This window comes from Gadus morhua, chromosome 6 (genome assembly GCF_902167405.1).
Source record: "Gadus morhua chromosome 6, gadMor3.0, whole genome shotgun sequence".
In the NCBI taxonomy this organism is placed as follows: domain Eukaryota; kingdom Metazoa; phylum Chordata; class Actinopteri; order Gadiformes; family Gadidae; genus Gadus; species Gadus morhua.
This window is the reverse complement of record NC_044053.1, coordinates 2,669,275-2,683,639: the sequence shown is the minus strand read 5'-3', so window position 1 is coordinate 2,683,639 and position 14,365 is coordinate 2,669,275. Positions and strand designations below refer to the sequence as shown.

General features: G+C 41.2%; 1 long non-coding RNA gene across 3 annotated transcripts; it reads left to right on the top strand.

Moving 5' to 3' along the window:
* Positions 1-4,496: 4,496 nt before the first annotated feature.
* Positions 4,497-14,262, top strand: LOC115545551 (uncharacterized). 3 transcript variants are annotated; one of them, XR_003977118.1, is made up of 5 exons: positions 4,497-4,938; positions 10,047-10,128; positions 10,438-10,574; positions 11,158-11,209; positions 12,879-14,262. It is a non-coding gene; the product is annotated as an uncharacterized LOC115545551 (long non-coding RNA). The 3 variants fall into 3 exon arrangements; XR_003977117.1 differs by lacking the exon at positions 4,497-4,938 and having other exon boundaries at positions 9,046-10,128; positions 10,438-10,584; XR_003977116.1 differs by lacking the exon at positions 4,497-4,938 and having other exon boundaries at positions 9,047-10,128.
* The last annotated feature ends 103 nt before the right edge of the window (positions 14,263-14,365 follow it).

Sequence of the window (14,365 nt, the reverse complement as noted above, 5' to 3'; positions counted from 1 at the left end):
AGCTACATATGAAGACTATTACTGTAGCCTTTCACAGTCAGCCAATCAGCCCTCCCCCTGTCCAAGTGGCGTTAACAACCAGACACAGAGAGGCAGCTACGGAGCAGATGAAGATGAATCCATGGACCCTCTCTGTGCTCCTGCTGCTAGCTGGTAAGCTGTAATGCTTCTTCTGTTTACTACCGGGAACGTGTCCGTACACAAACTGGATTCAGCTGGCCTGTTGGCTCAACCTAGAGCTCTTTTTAGAGCCTGATAGACCTCAACTCTGCCACTAGAAACAGATATAGAAGGACACAGATCAGTTTATCTTACCATATGTTATAATATTAATGGCAGTGATGATAATGATAATGCATTGTTTTCTTAATGGGCCTCACCAAAAAGCTTTAATAACATAAAAGAAAAAAACTTGATAGTCTGAAGATTGACACGATATATAATATTATTAATTGTGTTATGATATTATATCAAATAATATATAATAAGATATAAAACCAAACGTATTCCAATGTCAACGTCCCACCCTGACCTTCTCAGAGCGTCTTTACCATCAACCAGTCGCTCTCATTCTCACCATGACGGTGAAAAGCTCAACTTGGAGAGAGCATGACCTCATGTGAGACCCTCCCTTAGAACCGGGCTCCCTGTTGTGACCCCGACTGTCTGCTTCCTCCAGGGCCGCTGGGGGCGGACCCTGACTGGCACGTGGAGTACCCTGACTCCTTCTGCGTGGTGGAGGGCTCCACCGCCACCATCCCCTGCAGCTTCACCCACCCCAAGGTGCACGAAAGGACCGGCGTGGTGGTGGAGCGGGTGGAGAGGGTGGTCTGGTGCACCAATAATGAGTTCTGCCTCACCACGGCCAACGTGCACGGCAGCAGCAACCTCATTGTTGCCCAAAGGTTCCAGTACCTGGGGGACCGCGTTAGGAAATGCACCCTGAAGATCATCAAGACGGTGAAACAGGACGCGGCAACGTACCGCTTCCGCTTCGAGACCAACGCCGATAAGTACGCCGGGCGGAAAGGAGTCGTAGTCACTGTCACTGGTAAGTGCTACTTCTAGTACTCTTACTGGTTAGTTTTACATCTAGTACTGTTACTAGGGTCAGTGTTACTTCTACTAATGTCCCATTATAATAGGACTACAGGAAGAGACTAGACTTGGTTCCCATTGGGGAGGGATTAGTAGCTTCCTGTAGTCAACCTTGAGCAAGATGTCCTCACCCACCTGCTCCTCATGAGATGTTTCTGGATGTCCTGGAAGATGCTTTGGATCAAATGCATTTCATGATTCCTTGTATCTGTAACCTGACAGTGGTAAATAGTCAATAAGTGATGACCACTTCAACTGAAGGGTATATGCTGTCATTCTGTCCAGTTGTAAAAACTGTGTCTTCAACAGATGGAGAGGTTGTGAAGGTCAGAAGCTCCGTCACTGACCATGTGGTGAAAGAGGGCGGTCAGGTCCCACTCACCTGTACCTCAGCCTGCTCCTTCGACCAATTGGACGTCCACTGGTACAGAAATGGCCACGCCCTATCAGAGACAGGCCCCGCCCTCCACCCCAGCAATCTGACCAATGGCGACACAGGGAATTATACCTGCTCTCTGGACTCCAGTTGGCAGAAAACCTCTGCGCCTTGGTGTCTGGTCGTGATGGAAAGTGAGCTCCTCTTTGTTCACTAATGTCAGGGTGGTCCCTCATCTAATGTAATATAATGTATTATAGTCTAACACTATCCCTTAATAAAGACTATTTTAGTCTGTCATTTTCTAATATAGTCTCTTGTAGTCTAACATTATCTAATCTAATATAGTCTATTATAGTCTAACGTTATCTAATTAAATCTTATTGTATCTAAAATAAAGTCATTTTATAGGTAATCTAAAGTAATTGTTTCTGAAATGATGGCATCTAATCTAATCAAACTGTATCCAACACATTATATAATGTAATTTAATCTTACTGTTATTAACAAAGTGATCTAAACTAATCTATTTGTATTTGACATGAATGTGTTCTTTTACAAAAAAAGGCAGGTTTGACTGGCACCTGACGGTGTCGGTGGTGTTGAAGGTGCTGTGGGCTGTGTTCCTTCTCCTCCTGGCTGGGCTGGTCTTCGCTAAAAGGTACTGGAGCACTACTAATCTGTTCAACTAGGCGTAGGGAATGGAGCCCACTGTGGAGCTCACCGGGAGAGATTGCAATTACCACTTATCATCATAAGTCGCCAAACGGAACAGAACCGAAATCTTCGAATAATGCCCACTTTGATCTTAAAGTGGAAGATTAATGACAGGCCACCATGTGTGGCATGTGTTTAGATGAGCAACGTTTGCTACAGTCCAATGGGTAGGCTGGAAGACCCAAAAGAAGCTACACACACACACACACACAGACACACACACACACACACACACACACACACACACACAGACATACAGACACACAGACACACACACACACACACAATGTTTAAAACAAAAACAGTTTAACTGGTACACTAGCTCAGTGGCACTTAAAGCCTACTAGTGAAATGATGAAGGGAATCTGAGGTTTGCTGGTCTGCTTCTGGGTGACAGGTCAGCCCCTGGACCGGAACATGAGATCGTCTACAGCGAGGTCGTTGGCTGAACCAAACTCAAGCAGTGACTCCTCTTCCTCCTCCAGTGATGACGAGATAAGGGAACACTGACGTCATCATGTCTGTTGTCTGTCAGACTTATTGGTTGAGTCGTGTTCTTTTCAGTTTTTATTTCTGATTCATAACATTTCTGTTGATTTTAGTGTTTTATGCATTTGAGTTATGTTTCTTTATTGTATGTTTATTCTTAATATACTCGAGGTTGTATGAATAACGGTGAGGTTTGTAAAGACTGGTTCTTCTCCATTCTGGTCCTGATGACTAGGCTATGTTTAAAAAAAACACCTCAATTTAGTTTCTTGATGGCAAGGCTGCTCAGTCTTTCATGAGCCTGTTCTTCTGTTAGCTTACAGTATTTATGCAATCATATCTTTACAGTCTATTGGTCATGTAGGCTTGCAATAAGATCTCTCATGTTCTTATCATCGATGGTTCCTGTATTAAAGTGAAGCCATTTTAAATACTGATAAAGTTAATGGGGGGCAGTTAATCCCCCTCACCACTGTGGAGCTAATATAAGAAGGGGGAAGTAGAATTCACTGAAACTCAGCAGGAACTTTGTCTGCTGCCATGTGTGTCGTTGTCCTCTCTTCTCTGAATACTATTATTAAGATAGCAGAAGTCAGATAGAATTGAACGAAAGTCTTTTTGTTTAGCGTCTGTGTAAAAATACATGTATTTATGCATAATCCAATTTAGACATAGAACAAGCTTTTTGGGAACTGTATTAAACCTTTCAAGTAGGCTATTAAACAATAAAAGTTGTTTATTCTCAGCATATGTGTGTTTTCATTTGGATTCAGCTGTTAGTTATCCTAATGATTTCTCAGTGCAAATGAAACCAGCTAATAGGCTAATTGAAATAAAACCATGCCAATCTCTAGGTGTAGCGAAAGGGCATTTGATGATGTGGGACTATTTTAATTCCAAAGGCTGAGGAAACTTAAATAAGTCTCCGAAATAATTACGGAGACTTATTTAATGTAATTCATGATATAAATCAATAAACTCAGACCATGTCAACAGCTTGTCCGCTCTTTCCTCCGTGTTGTCCTAAAGTCTCCACCACGGTTTCCTGAGCTGCATGAGGAGGCTCCAATCGCTCAGAGAAAGGAGTACAGATGTACTCCTCCCCACCGACGCAGGGAGGAGAACCAAACGGTTGGCTCAAACCGGCAGGAGCAATCTGACTAATCAAAGATTACAATGACAAAAAACATGTGAGGGGATCTTAATCAAACAGAAACAAAGAACACACCATTGGGAAGCTTAATGTTCGATTCATTAAGAATAACTAAAGTGAAGTCACTCTGCAGGACATTTTGAGGCAGACCGGTTAGTGGAGACCAGAAAGGGCGAGACTAGGCTGAGGGCAGCTGCTATTCCCACCATCCCTGTGCATCGTCCTCAAACACAGGAGGGCCCCTACACCACCATGCAGTGGTGGGCAGACACACACACGTAAACACACACACACACACGCACACACACACACACACACACACACACACACACACACACACACACACACACACACACACACACACACACACACACACACACACACACACACACACACACACACGTAAACACGCACACTATAGGCCTACTCCATTACTATTATTGCCATTTCGACTAATTACATTAGCGCGAATGCAATCACGTCAGATCTGATTGCCCTGTTATCTCGTAAAATAAATAAATAATTACATTCTTGAATATAATATATCCCGGGTTTGGATTGACCTGGGCACTGTTATATTTCTTTGGGGAAAAGCCTCACAATGGAGAGGGACAATCAATAACAGAGTTTGTTTTCATCTATTTGGGAGACCGCTTATCTCGTTATGAAGAGGTTGGTTAGGAAAATGAGAGCCCGACAGGACAGACTAATAAACCGAACAGTAGACATCAATAATTGCAATAATCGTATTTGCAAATGCCTTCATTATACCTAGTTCGTATGCGACCCAAATACAAAATAGAAAAGGTACATTAATATTTGATCACTTTTATTCTAGACAGGCTTTTCATGCGCTGCGTTCGATACGGAGGGAAACTCTTTATCGGCTCGAGCTTCTCGCTTGTCACAGCCATCCCGTTCTCGTTCTCATTAGCTCTTAATTGTGTTCACCGGTGTCGCCCCGCACGTGAGGCGACGCATTCTTTTGCCTTGATCCCAAACGCGTATAAAAATGGTCCCGAAGTTACTTGTTAGTTTTTTGTGCGCTTTTGACTGAACAATCCGGACAACGTGGCCACCAACGGGGGAGCGAGGACGCCCGCATGTAAGTCACCCATCGTTTCTTATTCCTTGAGCTGGTTGAAGTTGTTTGGTTGTGTTTGTCTGCTGGCTTCAGAATGTGTCCACCGCACACACACATCGCTATATTCTTTCCCCTGACTTAACCTGGGTTTTTACCGCTCGTCTGTTTGGTTTTTGCTCATTCTAAAACGAAATTAGGGCGAGTGTGAAGTTGTGATCTCAAACTTCCACAATGGGGGTTGTTTTCGCTCCACCCGTAACCCCACTGGACTGGTGTTTGAAAAGCTGTCAGACTGACTTCACTAGACGAATGACTGCGGTCTGCGGGCATGTTGTGGTTTGGTTTCAATTGTTGGTTTTTGGCTTGGTAGGTTTGAATTTAAGAGATGGTTTAGTTGATTTACACATGCACACAGTAGGCTACTCTACATTCTCCCTTTTTTAAATCTTTCCTTTTTACAACTTTCCATACATTTGCAAATTGTTGACTGCTGCTGAAGTTGTAGGCTACTGCTGCTTGATGGCTTCAATGTGGTTTTATTCTGTGCTAAACGATTTTGATTCTTTGCAATGTGGTTCTATGCAATACAATTTTAATTCTTTGCAATTCTATGCACTACGATTTTAATTCTTTGCAATTCTATGCATTATACGATTTTAATTCTTTGCAATTCTATGCACTACGATTTTAATTATTTGCAATTCTATGCATTATACGATTTTAATTCTTTGCAATTCTATGCACTACGATTTTAATTCTTTGCAATTCTATGCATTATACGATTTTAATTCTTTGCAATTCTATGCACTACGATTTTAATTCTTTGCAATTCTATGCATTATACGATTTTAATTCTTTGCAATTCTATGCATTACGATTTTAATTATTTGCAGTTCTATGCTCTTTGTGATTTTAATTCTTTGCAATTCTATGCACTACGATTTTTCATTCTTTGCAATTCTATGCATTATACGTTTTTAATTATTTGCAGTTGTATGCTCTATATGATTTTAATTCTTTGCAATTTTATGCACTACGATTTTAAGTCATTCCAATGTAGTTTTATTCTGACATATAATCTCAAATATGTACTGGGACAATTGCAGTTGTCCAATTGGGGAGTATAGTCGACCTTTGGCTATAAGATGTGCATGTAAACATACTGACTGTACAGTAAATGCAATTTCGTTGGGAGCGTTTCACCTGGTAGCCTGGAAGCTAGTTTGCTCCAACGCAACTGTGTTGGGAGTGTTTCACCTGTTAGCTTGGAAGGTAGTTTGCTCCAACGCAACTGTGTTGGGAGCTTTTCATCTGGTTGTTTGGAATGTATTTTGCTCCAACGCAACTGTGTTGGGAGCGTTTCACCTGGTAGCTTGGAAGGTAGTTTGCTCCAACGCAACGGTGTTGTGAGCGTTTCACAAGGTAGCTTGGAAGGTAGTTTGCTCCAACGCAACTGTGTTGGGAGTGTTTCACCTGGTATCTTGGAAGCTAGTTTGCTCCATCGCTACTGTGTTGGGAGCGTTTCACCTGGTAGCTAACCTGCATGTTGTATTTATTCATGGTACTTAATTGTGTAGCATCTGCAGTAGCTTACTGTCACTACTGTTTAAGGGGTATGGGTTAACCTAGCGATTGTTAGTACTAGCACTTGGTTCTATGAACGGGCTTGGGTCTCCAAGCTCGGCCCTATTGGGGTCAGGTCAGGCCCCGATGCCAGCATCGAGTCTGGACACATGCACTCGCGCAGAAACACGTACACACACACACACACACACACACACACACACACACACACACACACACACACACACACACACACACACACACACACACACACACACACACACACACACACACACACACTACATACTCCATTACAATTATTGCCATTTAGTTTGATTGCATAAGGGCGAATGCAATCAGATCAGATTGTATTAGCCCTGTTATCTCGTAATATGTAAAAAAAAAAAAAAAAAAAAACGATTATATTATACCTGGTTGCTTTGCGACCCAAATACAAAATAGAAGGGTACATTAATATTTGATCACTATTATTCGGTACAGGTTTTTCATATGCTGCGTTAGATACGGAGGGAAACGCTTTGTTGGCTCGAGCTTCTCGCGAGTCAATTGAGTTCACCTGTGTCACCCCGCACGTGCGGTGATGAATTATTTTGCGTTGCTCCCAAACGGGAATTAAAAATGTCCTGCGGTTGCTGGTTTGTTTTTTGCGCGCTTTTGACTGAACAATCCGGACAACGTGGCCACCAACGGGGGAGCGAGGAACTCCGCAGTGAGTCACCAATCGTTTGTTAATCCATGAGCTGGTTGAAGTTGTTTGGTTGTGTTTGGCTGCCGGCCTCAGAACTTGGGAATTTGTCCACCGCACACACATCACTATTCTTTCCCCTAAACTGAAGCTGGATTTTACCGCTCGTCTGTTTGGTTTTTGCTCATTCTAAGTTTAGTGCAGTGTTGTAGGTTGTTTTTGAGTGCATTGTTGCACGTGTTAGTATGAGGCCTAACGGGGGACGACTAAACGACTGACTTTCCTAACGCTGCGGACCGCTACAACAACGACAACCTGTCTGGACACTGGGAAGGGTGTGCTCTTGAAACTGGACGCAAAATGGAAGAACACCTGCAACTATTGTGAAAGTTCAACGTTTGGGCAAATGTGCAATTGGTGAAAGCAAACAAGCGCACGTTAAATGGTAAGTATACCAATTGGCGAAGGCAACTATTTTCGCCAATTGCTTTTTTGTTTCACAGCACCACTGGACTACAGAACATCCCTAGTGGAAATGACATCGGTGCAATTCTGGATTTTACAATTTGATGTCACAGAACCTTCTGCCGATGCTTCACCTCCATCAGGAATCCACAAAGAACTGGAAGTTCTGGGAAAAACCCAGAACGGATGTCTGGCAAAACGAAATTAGGGCGAGTGAAGTTGTGACCTCAAACTTCCACAATGGGGTTTGTTTTCGCTCCACCCGTAACCCCACTGGACTGGTGTTTGAAAAAAAAAGTCAGACTGACTTCACTAGACGAATGACTGCGGGCATGTTATGGTTTGGTTTCAATTGTTGGTTTTTGGCTTGGTAGGTTTTAATTTAAGAGATGGATTAGTTGATTTACACATGCACACAGTACTCTACATTCTACCTTTTTTTAATCTTTCCTTTTTACAACATTCCATTCATTTGCAAACTGACTGCTGCTGAAGTTGTAGGCTGCTGCTGCTTGATGACTTCAATGTGGTTTTATTCTGTGCTAAAAGATTTTAATTCTTTGCAATGTGGTTTGATTCTATGCAATACGATTTTAATTCTTTGCAATTCTATGCACTACTATTTTAATTCTTTAAAATTCTATGCAGTACGATTTTAATTCTTTGCAATTCTAAGCATTATACGATTTTAATTCTTTGCAATTCTATGCATTATACGATTTTAATTCTTTGCAATTCTATGCACTACGATTTTTATTCTTTGCAATTCTATGCACTACGATTTTTCATTCTTTGCAATTCTATGCATTATATGATTTTAATTATTTGCAGTTCTATGCTCTATATGATTTTAATTATTTGCAATTCTATGCACTAATTTTAATTCTTTGCAATTCTATGCACTACGATTTTAATTCTTTGCAATTCTCTGCATTATACGATTTTAATTATTTGCAGTTCTATGCATTATACGATTTTAATTCTTTGCAATTCTCTGCATTATACGATTTTAATTATTTGCAATTCTATGCATTATACGATTTTAATTCTTTGCAATTCTATGCATCATACGATTTTAATTCTTTACAATTCTATGCACTACGATTTTTCATTCTTTGCAATTCTATGCATACGATTTTAATTATTTGCCGTTCTATGCTCAGTGATTTTAATTCTTTGCAATTCTATGCATACGATTTTAATTATTTGCAGTTCTATGCACCAAGTTTTTAATTCTTTGCAATTCTATGCACTAAGACTTTAATTCTTTGCAATTCTATGCATTATACGTTTTTAATTATTTGCAGTTGTATGCTCTATATGATTTTAATTCTTTGCAATTCTATGCACTACGATTTTAAGTCATTGCAATGTGGTTTTATTCTGTGCAATATAATCTGAAATATGTACTCGGACAATTGCAGTTGTCCAATTGGGGAGTATAGTGACCTATGGCTATAAGATGTGTATGTAAACATACTGACGGTACAGCAAATGAAATTGTGTTTTGGGAGCGTTTCACCTGGTAGCCTGGAAGGTAGTTTGCTCCAACGCAACTGTGTTGGGTGCGTTTCACCTGGAAGCTTGGAAGGTAGTTTGCTCCAACGCAACTGTGTTGGGAGCGTTTCACCTGGTAGCCTGGAAGCTAGTTTGCTCCAACGCAACAGTGTTGGGTGCGTTTCACCTGGTCGCTTGGAAGGTAGTTTTCTCCAACGCAACTGTGTTGGGAGCGTTTCCCCTGGTAGCATGGAAGGTAGTTTGCTCCAACGCAACTGTGTTGGGAGCGTTTCACCTGGTAGCCTGAAAGCTAGTTTGCTCCAACGCAACTGTGTTGGTAGCGTTTCACCTGGTAGACTGGTAGGCAGTTTTCTCCAACACAACTGTGTTGGGAGCGTTTCGCCTGGTAGCTGACCTGTGTGTTGTCTAGCATCTGCATTAGCTAGCTATAGCTGCTGTATATGGGGAATGGGTTTGCCTAGCGATTGTTAGTACTTGCACTTTGTCCTATGAACATCAACACCGGCAAATTCCGATTTGTAGTACTGCAAATTTAAATTTTGGACAATTTTTACATTTCAATATTTTGTCAAATTTCACAAAGTCCATTCCAAGATATGTACGAACATCAGCAATGGAGGCAAGTAAGGTTTATCACTTTCTATGGCAATTTACTTGAGTAAAATTGTTTGCTCTATAAAAACATATGGTTCTCACTGTACCATAATCATCTTGCTAGATGTGCCTCATGCTGTCCTTCATATTACTTATTTGCAAGGAATTTAAGCATTGACAATTATTTATGAACGTTGAACCATGAAATAAATGCCTTGAATTATTTTTGTTCAGGGGTAGGGTTGGCCCCTGATCATTTAATTTCAAGATCAGTGTTCTACAGTGTTTGTCAAATTCAGGACTGGCGCTGGAAGCTGTAGGTGGAGGGAAGACCAGGAGTGGTGCAGCTCTGCAGATGCTGAAGGGTAAGACAATGGAATACACATATTGATGGCTTGTTGGATTGTTTAGATTGTTTAGAATGACACGGTCAGCGACTCATCGTACAGATCTAAATTAATCCATACAGATGTGTTCTTTCTGACTGGCTGTTAAGAAAGCATTCTCGGCCACCAGCACTAGGCAGGATGTGTATTACATGTGGCTGGCTTTTGGGGTTGGGAGTAATAACTATTGCCCACTATGTTCTGTGCTGTAAAAGTGCATGTAAAATACACTATTGACATCTGAGTGAAGTGTTGGACTGCATTAATGGGGAGAAAACAAACGTCCAGTGTGCCAAAGGGTCACGTGTGTTCCTGAAGGGACTGAGGCGACGCAGTCGGAGGTCCCTGCGGTGGCGGTCAGCGGGAGGTGTCAGGACCAACCAGCTCCTCGTCCAGGAAAGGGGAATTCATCAGACCGATTAAAGGTTCAATAAAGTAAATCTTATCATCTGAAAAATCCAGGACACAGTAGCTGGGTTCATCAGCAAACTGTAACTGGGCTTTTGGTCCCCCAGAATAAAAGTCAATGGTGCTGAAGAGAGGTGTCTCTCCCCCCCCCCCCCCCCTTATTTATTCGAGAGATGGTACATGAACATGAAACGGATTACCTATTAAGATGCTCAGGTGATAAACTCCCTGCAGCGGTACCGTATCCCCAACGTCTTAATGTTGTAACCTGTCAAACACAACACTAACATTTCAGGAAGCTTTCAGTGCATCCTGACAACGCCACTGTTCGATACATTTACACTTGGTTGGGGCCATTGTATAAAATGTATCCATCGATACCATCTCAAAATAATGCTCTCATAGTGTGTGCTTTTGATTATTTTCTTTCGCTTAGTCAAACTGATATTGGCTAATGCTTAAGAACCGTAAAAAATAATAATTGCTCTTCCGGTCACACAATGCCTGCTTCCATCCTTTGTATAATTTTTATACCTACGCTTGGTGTATATTTTTTGCCCTAATTTCCACTTGGGATCAACAAATTACTGTTTTTTTCAGGTCACGATGGAAGAGCAGATGGCTGTGCAGTTGCCATGGTGTAGAGACCCAGGTGAGAACTTTGATGAATGTTTCCTTCATTCTTAAATGGACCAAATGGCAACAACATAATCCCTCCCAATTTTCATAAAAAGGTTGAAGACTCTGGGAATAGCTCAACTGACTTGTATACATTTATTATTTGATGTTGATGCACTATACGATTTTAATTCTTTGCAATTCTATGCACTCTACAATTTTAATTCTTTGCAATTCTATTCACTGTACGATTTTATTTATTTGCTATACTATGCACTATACAATTTTAAGTCTTTGCATTTCTATGAACTGTGATTTAAATTCTTTGCAATTCTATGCACTATACGATTTTAATTCTTTGCCATATGGTTTTATTCTGTGCAGTATAAGACGGAATATGTGCATTGCGGTTCTATTGTGATTGTTCTCAGGCGGTGTCCTTTTGGTTCAATCCATCTAAACATGTAATCACCAGCGAAACTTGTGTTTACATGACACTCGAGAACCAAATTATTGGGTTAGTCTCACTATGATTGTATTTTTAAGATGCATGTATACACCTTACGCCTCATGCCCACTGCACCGTCAGTCAAAGGACGTGGGAAGGCGTGGCTGACGGATGGGGGAGTAGTCTTTGCAGAGGCACCCGTCAGCCAATCAAATCGCTTCGCCGGGTTCTTCCCGCTTCTTCCTGCTTGTTGCGTTGTCATTGCAAGATTTCCCGCATTCCAGTATCGTCAGAGCCAGAGTCGCGTCACAGTGCTTAAATTTGCATAAGCGATCTGATTGGATGACGGATCCGTCGCTGCCGAAAAAGTTGAACATTTTTCAACTTTTTGACGGAGCCGAAGGCTCCAACGGAACGGACGGATCCACAATGCATTGCGCGTCCGTCCCCATTCAAAGTCAATGGGGATCAGTCAACGGACGGAGGTAGTGAGTCCGTTTAGGCGTCAGTCTGACTAAAATCAGACCGGATCGGGTTTCTCATAGTCGGATTAAGACCTCTAGATTATTCGATTGATGGACTCATTAATCGTTCATGTACTTTCAATCAGGGCTATGCGTTCTGCGCATGCTGGAGATTTTTTCCCAGAGCAGGAAATAGAAGGAGACAATAGTCATGGTGTTGTCACTGTCAAACGGCAAACACGATGGAGAGGTCCAGGAGCAAGACACTCTTTTGGACTGACGAGGAAACTCACCATGATGTACCAGTTAAAATACGTGCACAATTTACAGTTTATGGATGGGAGGAAGACTAGAAAATGATTTATTTAAAAAAGGTGATTGAAATGGGTACAATGCCATGCCACCTATCGTACTGGGGCATGACATGCTTTGGCCATTGAATCGATGTGTACTTGGACAATTGCAGTTGTTTCATAAAAAGGTTGAAGACTCCCTGGGAATAGCTCAACTGACTTGTATCAATTATGCATAAATTTATTGATGAAAGATGGTAATCCAGCACTGACGATTTTAATGTTGTTGCCGTAATGACTTGGAGCCTTTTTTCTCCTGTAAATCAATATCAAATCCAACCTAAATTACTGAATGTAATGACCTATGTTTGACGCTAGATGGTGCTGTTACTGCATTTGTGTCTTTGATTGGCCTTCACGTTTGGTGATCAAAATGTCTTCTAAATCTGCCAGCACACTGTGAGACTGACTTTACTTTTTGCCTTCAATTTATTTCAGAGTATGATGACTGAACAGTTGATCTACAACGATGGCCTTCTCCCCATCCACCCTGAGGATCCCTGGCTACACCTACAATCCAATCTACACCAGACATAACCACTCGGAGATCAACAACTCCTACAACTCCTCCTGCCTCCTCCACACCATACTGTTACCACTTTACCATTTTAACTTTAAAACAAAGTACTGTAATTCACACCATATTGTAGGAAAAGCATGTTTAGCTCGATGCTTTATACATTCTATTTCTGTGACCCCAACTATTGTATTTCTAACCCAGTTACCTCTGAACCCTCTTTCTAAGGGAGCGACTAAAGGGACAAAGCTGGAGCTAACCTGAGCTTAACAATCGTTCTAATCTTTCTTTCAAATGTCCTAAATTGAATCACATAAAATTCCTAAAGTAACTTGTCTAACAAAACAAAAAGCCAACCTAATACCCAAACTTAACCATCTAACTAAAGATCTCAAATGCCTAAACTCTCTTACCTTAAACGAGTACCTAAACTGAACCATCTAACTAAACATCTCAAAGGCCTAAACTCGCTTACGTCAACCTAACCTAATACCCAAACTTAACCATCTAACTGAAGAGCTCAAACGCCTAAACTCTTACCGTAACTTGGTACCTAAACTGAACCATCTAACTAAACATCTCAAAGGCCTAAACTCGCTTACCTCAACCTAACCTAATACCCAAACTTAACCATCTAACTGAAGAGCTCAAACGCCTAAACTCTTACCCTAACCTAGTACCTAAACTTGACCATCTAACTAAACATCTCTAATACCTAAACTCTTCCCTAATACCTAAACAATCTATATTACAATCACTAATGCCTAAACTTAACCAATCACCAATAATTAAAGTTAACCATCCTTAATCTTAAACCCAAACCAGACTTGTCCCTGGGTCGCTCCACTTTCTTTCTTCAAAGGCTTCTCTTTTCCCCCACATCTGTGTTTTATTCCTTGAGGACTTCAAGTACTTCAGATGATATTTGAAAACTTGTTTCATTAATAAAGATACTTCATCTTTACAGATTTTGTTTTGGGGAATTGGCTGAGCAGCTTTAGCATCCTTACTGGTGAATCTGATCTGACGATAACAATCTTAGGACTATGAAGCCAATGACATGAGGCTGAATATGTGAAAAGACGAGGTAGACAATGATCGAGGAGTCAACAAGGAGTTGATTGGTAACTATCTAACATGGAACCAAACGCCTATTTATTGATCCGTTACCAGGCTATCGCAGTAGGGGAATCTGAAGGAGTACCATACTGTGTTGCATGGGTTCTTGCTAGATTGCATTACGGCTGAGGCCATTGATTAAGATTGTTAATTTGAAGAATATGAATAAAGAGTACTTGAAGTGGATTGTTGAATGTCTTTTAAATTTGTCACAATAGTTAAATCTGTTTTGAATGCATCTAGGTGAAGTGGTTATTGATACTATAAAACACCAAGAATAACAGGCTAT